Raw genomic sequence first — 9,183 nt, forward strand, 5'->3', positions numbered from 1 at the left:
TACGTCTCATCCCCTTTCTTCCATCCTTGTGGGCGTCCCCCAGACTTGGGGATGGTACTGGAACCTTTGCCAGTGAAAAATTGAACTTCGGGGTGATTGGGTCCTCGGATGTATTCCATATCTATGACGGTAATCACCACAGCTGTGCTGCTTCGGAAAATATTAGGCGTCTGCGTCCTATATCGATGCACTGTCCTCGAGGGCCTCCGTGGAGCAGACGTCACCGGATGTTATAAGTAGGACGCATGACGCCCGTAGCCTCAGTTGTAGTTTTTTCCCCCCCAGAACGTGTGGCATCAAACTACTGCCAGTATGACCACAGAAAGCCTTGCAGAAACGTAATATGCAATCGCATAAGAAATTCTGTAGCGGGGCAGGTAGGGAGGGAGCGATATGGAATACGTCATTGGACCTTCCCACCGAAAACCTTACCAGGTAAGAGAGTAACTTGTTCTTCGAGGGGATTGGGTCCTCCGATGTATTACATATCTATGACAGACTCCCAAAGCAGTACCAACGCATAGAGGAGGGAAAAAGAATTGAGTATAGAAATTTAGAATGTCCAATCAAATTGCAGAGTAAAGGACCGCCTTGCCAAAGGCCAGATCCTGCCCATGGATGGAATCTAGGGAGTAGTGTCGTACAAAAGTATGGACCGAAGCCCAAACGGAGCGGGCCCGTAAGCCAACTGTAGGGTCCTTACCCACCAAGCGGTAACATTCAGAAAGTCTGCTTAGTAACAGCTTGCCCCAAACGCCTTCCAGCGTAACCTATAAAGAGCTGATTGTCCACTCTGACCCGGGACATGCTCAGGAAAGGGGGGGAATTCACATCTACCCCTACCTGGACGATTGGTTGATCAGGGCGGGCTCTCCCGAGCAGAGGGCTCCAAGAGATGCCCATCCTGCGATTCCTCGTTTCTGTCCTCGCACCCCTAAGTGCTCTGTCTTGAGTGCTTGAGGCCTGACCTCTGGCACGCGTGTGACTTGCAGCGATCTTGGTCACCTGGCCTTGTAGAATAGTCTTTCCCGCTTAAGTGAGATCTTTTATTCTTTGCCTCAAGGTCATCTGAAAGAGTACCCAAGTCGAGCGCCTAGGGGCTCTTCCGAGCGGTCCATAGAGGGACAATCCAGTTCATCCGCTTCTGCTGCCCCAGCGGTCAAAGGATCGTCCTGTTCTACCTCCAAGAGTCTGTTAGAAGCACAATCCAAAAGGATTAGTGGCTCTATAGCAGAGTGCGCACAGCCTACCGGAGAACCCTCTGAGGTAGTTCTGCAGGACGATTAGACTACTGGCCAGCGGGCTGAGGGTTTGGCGGCATTTTTGAGGTTGACGCTTCTGATTCAGCTTCTAGGGCCAAGGAGTGCCCTTCTTTGAGCCAGCACGAGGCACAGGCCTTAACCCTCTTTCTCCCATGACGTGGCCCAAGGCCCAAAGATGGCGGACAAGTGTGCAGCATATCCTGTGATGCCGGTGGCCGTCTTGGATTCAGGCCCTCTCCTTGGTCCTTCGCACACAGTGGGTCCTGCATGAGGGTTCTAGTCCCCTTCCCTGGGTAAGCAGTGGTGGACCCTATGGTACAGGTGCTTGGCCTCCGCCGGGTTACAGCTACCCCTCGCAGCCCTATGGCTGCACGCCCCAGGCTGCTAGACCTTTCGTTCAGGAAAAGAGGCCCAGCGCTGCAGAAGGCCGTGACCCTCGCGATCTGGCGGCGTGGGATCGTTTCTTTGATCGCTTCCTCCTTATGTGCTCCCCCACGGATGAATTGGCTTCTCAAGGGTATAGTTAAGGAAGTGATCCCACTGGTTGTGCGTTCTAGGCCTCCACCTCTGGCCTCCACCTCTGAACCCTCCTCCGGTTCCTCCAGTGCTGCTGCCAGTTCCTCCTCCGGTCCAGGCCCTGCTGGTACTTCAGAGCCCCCTCCTCCTGTACCACCAAGTCCTCCCCCGCAGTCAGTCGCCCATGGATCCACAGTTATCTTTTATCTGGATTGGGGGTGAAGAGGGGCACTGGCTCCTGTATCACAAAACAGGCTCATCTGTCTTGACAGCGAGGACTCCTAGGCCAAAGAACCTTCGACCTCAGTGAAGACATTTCATGACGGTCTTTAGGGCTTTCGAGTTCTTGGTGGTCCCTCAGCCAGAGCATGCCCCCCAGGAGTCTGGGGTGTTAGCGGCGCTGCTGGCTCGGAGTGCCACTAGCCATTCAGGCATTCCTCTTCAGAAAGATGTCCTGCAGATGTCGGAACCAGAAGCTGTGGCGAGTGATAGGGTAGTTCCTCCCCATCTTCCCTCTGGAAAGGCAAGCCTTCTTCAAGGCCGGCCTGGCAGAGGCTGTGGCAGTTGCGCAGGACCTCATGGAGTCTTCGGTCTCCCACATCGACAAACCCATCGGCTGTGTCTGGGGGTTGAGATGAGGCACATGGCATGGATGCATGCTACTAATTCTCCTGATGTGCAAGTGGAGAGGATCCTGGATCTTCCTTTTGAGGAGTCGGATCTTTTTAAGTCGCCCACTGATGACAAGCTGACAAAAACAGACACCTACGACGACTGCTACGTCCTTGGCCATCCTGACTAAACCCAGGCAGAAGTCTGTGCTTTTAGCAGCTTTAAGGGGTTTTGGGGACAGCAGTGCACGAAGGCCTGACAGTTTCCCCAGTGACCACAAGAGGAAACAGCAGAGGACTTTGTGTTTTTGTTTTTCCGCTACCCCTCCTCTGCTCCCGCCGCTAAAGTCAAAAAGCAGTGGCATAACGGTCAGGGAAGACAGCTCGCCTGTAGTGGGCCGGTTGACTCTTTCAGGACAGCTCGAAGCACTGTTTCAAGAGTCATTGGAATCTTGCTATAGTCTCCACAGGCTTCAGTCTTCCTTTTCCTCTACCCTTCATCTCCTCCTCTGCTTCAGATAAGGTCCCCGGCCCACTTATGGGAGATCCCCTCTTTTGGAGATGTAGGCGTTGGGTACCGAAATGATCCTGGCGTCGAAGTTCCAAGAACAACCAGGCTGGTCTTGGGGGTAGTCCTGGACCTATCTTTCCTTAACCTATCTTTACTGCTCGAACGCTTCAAGATGAGTACTCCAGCGCACATAGCCGAGCCTCTATGCTCAGAGAACTGGATGTGTTCCATAGACCTCAAGGATGTGTACCTTCATGTCCCCATCTACCAGCCGCAATGGACATTTCTGTGAATCATGATTGTCATACCACTTCCGGTGCCAAGGTGCTACCCTTCAGCCTCAACCCGGCCCCTCTTGTGTTCACGAAGCTGTTAAATCCAGTGGCTGCTCTCCTCTGCTTGGAGGGCCATCACTCATACTCTTATTTGGATGACTGGCTGGTGAAGGCCAGCTTGCCCTAGGGTGTGGTGTACGCCTGCCAACGGCTGGCAGAAGTTCTTCACCAACTGGGGTTCTCCCTCAATGGGCGCTAGTCTCAGCTGGCTCCCACACAGGACCTGTTGTTCCTTGTAGTGTGCTGGGACACGGCCATGCAGTAGGTGTTCCCTTCGCCCAAGAGGCTCCTCTCCATCCGCAAGGCCATGGGGCACTTTATGGCCAGTTCAACCACCTTGGCATGGTGGTTCCAGCCCCTTCTGGAACTGATAGCATCTTGGAACACACGGTGTGGCATGCCTGCCTTGAGATGAGGTGCTTGGAGCTCCACCTGGTGGCCAATTGGGACACGGAGACAGAGTCAGTCGGACAGGATTCAGATTCCCTTGTCCCTCCTCCCAGATCTTCACTGGTGGCTGAAGGACTGCAATGTGTCCTCCATTTCTTCAGCAGACCCTCCAAGTTATTGGCGTCAGTTGGCTACAGCCTCATCCTGATTGTCCCTCACTGGCCGTCGAGGGCTTGGTTCTCGCATCTGCTGCTTTTGTACTCCCAGGTGCCTGTCCATCTTCCGATCCCCAGCAGGGTCTACCTGACGCAGCAGGGTGGGCTGTGGAGCACCCGGATCCATCAAGGTTGGCCCATGCGGCCTGGTTCCTGACCATCTGAGACTGCACCACGCTCAGTTCTCAGAGGACAATTGAGACATCATACAGCAGGCCCTCTTCTTGATCTCAGTACAAGAGTAAGTGGACTAGTTTTTGCCACTGGTCTTGCGACGAGTGTCCGGACACTGCTCTCTAGACTACGTATGGCTTTTTCTGCTCATTTGGCTCCTTCCAACATTCAGGTCGATACCTGCTGCACATATCTGGCAGCTATTCAAGCCTACACAAATTCCCCAGAGCACTTTTTCACCAGCCAACCTGTGGTTAAGTCCCACCTCAAGGGGTTGTCCAGGCTCTTTCCTTCAGTGAATGCCGAATGTGATCTGGGACCTTAATCTGGTTCTTGCTGCCTTGCAGTGCAAGCCCTTTGAGACGATGGCCTCTGTGGACATTGGGTTCATGACACTGCTCTTACTGGCGCTCACATCTGCACTCACGGTCAGCAAGCTGCAGGCTGTGTCATCATGCAAGTCCTTCACCACGTTTCATAACGACATGGTCATCTTGCGCACCCATCCAAACTTATTGCCCAAGGTGGTCTTTCCATTCCATCTGAATCAGGAAATCTGCATGCTGGTGTTTCTGAAACCCGCAGTTGCAGGCTGAAAGGGCTTTGCATTCCTTGTTCAAGAGGGTCCTCAAGTTGTATCTCTCTGACTTCCTTCAGGAAGTTTGAGTTCTCCAGCATTGGATCTTTCATAGATTCAGATGCTTGAATATTCCCCATCAGACTGGGAATCCTCGGTGATAAAAATAATTAACATTTTTTAATAGACATCCATTATTCCATAGAGAATGCATGTAAATGCCCCATTGTGGCCAATGAGCCATTCCATTGTGTAGTACCTCCACCTCACTTTGGTCCTTTATGGCCCCAACCAATGAGGTGACTGGGTGTAAGGTTCGCCCCAGTCAGCCATCTTCAGATTTTTCACTGCAATCTTAACAGAGGGAATCCTCCAGCTCTCTGAGCTTTCGAATATTTTTCTCCTTTTTACATATTTGTTTCCCCTGCTTAGGGGTGATCTATTCTGATCTTTTGGGCACTGAAAATCTTTTTTCATGCCTCAAATTTGTTGAGTGAATTTCTCCTCAGCATGGCTGAACTTAAGGCTTCTTCTATTATCAGAATGGTTCAGAGTCACAGCTAGGGATAGACTTCTTGCTCTGAGCATACACTTTTTTTTATATATACAAAAAGAAAGTCCAGTATTTCAACCGGTGTTGCTTAACTCTTCCCCCATCAACGATGGAGTCAATTATCCAAAATACTTTATTTAAATCTCATCTATTTCATAAAAACAATCATAAAAATGATCATAGTACATAAAACATATATCATATGTTAAAACCACACAAGTAAGAACACCATAAGTGAAAAATGTTATAATCATTTCTTTAGGATCATACACTCTGATTCCTATGCCACACAATTGATGGCCTATTTCCTATTGGTGTAATGTAAACAACCCGACTTGTACAAGTTTCTGTCCTTCAGATACAATAATGTAGGACATTCTTCAGGGGATTTTTGACTTGTGCCGGAATTAATAATTCTTCTTTAGGGGAGAAAACTGTTAATCAAAAGCAAAAGGCACCCTATTAGTATCTAGTAATCCAGTATTAATCTTATTTTACTTAAATGGAAACCCTCATCCCTAAGAGGGTGAACAGTAGGTATGAATCCGACTACATACCTTTCATCCCATTGATAAATCCTGGGCCTGTTCTGTAAATCACCGCAGATTCCCAATTTCTTGAGGAATTCTTGCGTTTCCTTAATCTCTCCTTTCTAAGTAAAAATTGTCATGGGCAAAATTTAGAATTACGAGCAAAAATAGACTCAAGGGACTTAACACATACCTATTTCTATTCACTGTCAATCATCATTCTTATAGTCAAACTTACCCATCTCACTGCTGGTCTGTAATATAGTGAGGTAAGCGCTCTCAGTCCTGTGTCTTATTATTCCACACCCGTGGTAATTGGACCCATTCCATCACTCTTTGAGGTTTAGTATTCTGTGAGGAGACAGAGTCCCTATTTAGTGACCTCTCATCTCCCCATATATCATTACATACAATAACCTCCAACATCCAAGTGATAGAGGCCCTTCCCCTTACTTACTTCCAAAAGTTCCTTATTCCTGCCTCACTATTACTGTGTCTGCGTCCTCATCTGGAGATTCACCCATGGAAACGCGGGTCAAAAACAACCTCCTTAAATACCAGCTGACGATGTCAAAAGAGCGCGAATTCGCGGGTCACAACGTGACGCGATGACGTCATCGCGCACGAGCGTGACGTCGTGACGTCATCACGCACTTTTTTTTCTTTTTTTTTTTCCCACACACTACAAATACAGTGCAACACATCAATAAAGACAAGTGTTTGAACAAGAATGAATGAACAAAATCTTAACAAATGTCACACTGCTCACATGGGCATTACATAATATTGCACACACTTTTGTATTTCAGAACACATAGGGAACGCATGACTGACCCACACCATATCGAGTCTACGGGACCCCAGCATCCTAGTCCTTCTCTACCCAGGTCAAATATTGCACACGTACGGGCGGGAGGCACTCAACAGAGAGAGACACCCAAATGCATGTGTAATTAATCACCACACACCTCCTAGGCATTATGCCACTCCACACCTTCGTTCAATCCCTTAATATGGCTTTTGGATAGAAAAATGAGTTTTGTTCTAAATGCAATAATTTTTTGTTAATAATCACTTGTGACCGACCTTTGATGTGTTTCAAAATACACCATTCAAAGTCATTATGGGTAGAGAAGGACTAGGATGCTGGGGTCCCGTAGGCTCGATATGGTGTGGGTCAGTCAACAACAGGGGGGGAGGCACAAGAAACAACAGTCAGAGAGGCAATAACCAAAGACAGGCTTTTTTAGGCAGAGGAGGAGATCAGAGACAATGGGAACCAGAACGAATGCAAACAAGGAGCTACAGGGGTTGGTAGTCAACCTTTCAAATTTTCAGATTACTAAGGAAGAAGAAGAAGTACTAAACTATGGGTTAAATTTTGTACTCACCAAGTTTCACAATCCTTTTGACTTCAGGATTGAATTTAATCAGTTTATGCGGAAAGTTCACCTTAAAGAGTTTTTTATGGATAATACCTTTGATAAGGGAGACAATTGTAGTGGTTTGAGAAATCCATCAGTTTTTTGTGCACCAACCAACGCACATACAGTAGAATCCAAGGTTTTTGAAAAAAAGGTTTGGGAGGAGGTAACCAAATTAGAAACTAAGGGTATCCCTCACCATTCTAATTTGAGTATAACAGAACAAAAGATTTTGAAAAGTTTGGGCGCCAATGATAAGATAATTATCCGTCAAGCAGATAAAGGAGGCGCTATTGTAATCCTGAACAGGAGTGATTACATTAGTGAATGTGAAAGATTATCATCAGATGAACACCACTACCAAAAAATAGACAAAGATCCGAGTAATGATCTGTTGAATATCATCCGAGATAAAGTACACAAGGCTATGGATGAACACATGATTAGCAAACAAGAGGGTGATTTTCTGATTAGAGAAAACGGCCGCGTACCAATTTTCTATACATTACCGAAAATACATAAAAACCTGGAAAACCCGCCAGGTAGACCAATTGTTTCGGGGGTTAGTTCTCTCTTGGAACCACTTTCCAAATATGCAGATTTCTATCTAAGACCTTTTATTCCTACTATGAAAAGTTATATCAAGGATACTACGGATGCCATTAACAGAATAGAGGGCAATATTTTTGACCCCGGGGCTAATTTACTTATTTGCTTAGATATTCAAGCATTATACACTAACATACCACAGTTGGCTACTTTTGGAGGTAGTAGAGGAGACTTTATTGAAAAGAGAGGATGAGAATCCAGTATCCTCCTCTTTTATTAAGTGGTGCACAGAGATGGCCCTTACACAAAATTTCTTCCAATTTATGGGACAGTTTTACAAGCAGATTGAAGGGACAGCCATGGGTTCTGCCATGGCCCCGAATGTTGCCAATTTGTATGTTAACATGTTTGAGGAAACGGTTGTCTATAATGAACGCAATCCCTTTCAGAATAATATCGTATGTTGGTTGCGTTATATAGACGATATTTTCATTATCTGGAAAGGGAATGAAGAGGAGGCGAACCATTTTTTACAGTGGCTTAATCAACAAAATAGATACCTAAAATTTACCAGTAATATAAGCAATAAGGAAGTCAACTATTTAGATATCTGCATGTATCACCAGAACGGATTTCTATTGGTCCGACCGTATACCAAAGCCACTGACAAAAATGCATTGCTGCACTTCAGGAGTCATCACGCCCAACATGTTAAGAACAATCTTCCTTTTGGGCAATTTTTACGACTGAAAAAGAATAGTAGCACCAATGAATCATACGAGGTTGGAGCGAATAATTTGATTACTAAATTGGTACATCGAGGCTATCCCACCCCTTTGGTTAAAAAAGCAGCCAAAAGAGCGTTTAACAATAATCGAGAATCTCTCCTTGATCAACAAATTCAGAGAGAAAGAAAGACAAAGGAGACGCCTCTTGTTTTTGTTAACACATTCAGCAATCTGTCATATAAAATTATGGGCATTGTAACAAGAAATTGGAATAAGATCATGACCAAGGAAGTCGGGAGGCCTATTGTAGCTTTCAAAAAAAGCACCACTGTAAGAAATTTGATTATGAGAAATGATGTGAGCACTAAAAAGAAACCTGTGCAACAAACAATGTTATGGGGTCTCCCCCCTGTTGTGGGTCATTTCCCTTGTGGAACCTGTTGTATGTGCACCCAAACAAAGAAAACGGTGCATGTAGATTTGGGTCTGGATAAAATGTGGAATATTAATGAACACACCAATTGCAATACAAATAATGTGATCTATTTGATTATATGTCCATGCAAACGAATGTACATTGGCAAAACTAACAGAAAATGCAGAACTAGAATGATTGAGCATAAAAGCTGCATCAGGAACAAGGTGGTACAGGCCCCTATGGTCAAGCACTTTATAGAAATGGAACATTCACATAATGACTTTGAATGGTGTATTTTGAAACACATCAAAGGTCGGTCACAAGTGATTATTAACAAAAAATTATTGCATTTAGAACAAAAACTCATTTTTCTATCCAAAAGCCATATTA

The sequence above is a fragment of the Ambystoma mexicanum genome, chromosome 2p (genome assembly GCF_040938575.1).
Source record: "Ambystoma mexicanum isolate Mex_15411 chromosome 2p, UKY_AmexF1_1, whole genome shotgun sequence".
NCBI lineage: Eukaryota > Metazoa > Chordata > Amphibia > Caudata > Ambystomatidae > Ambystoma > Ambystoma mexicanum.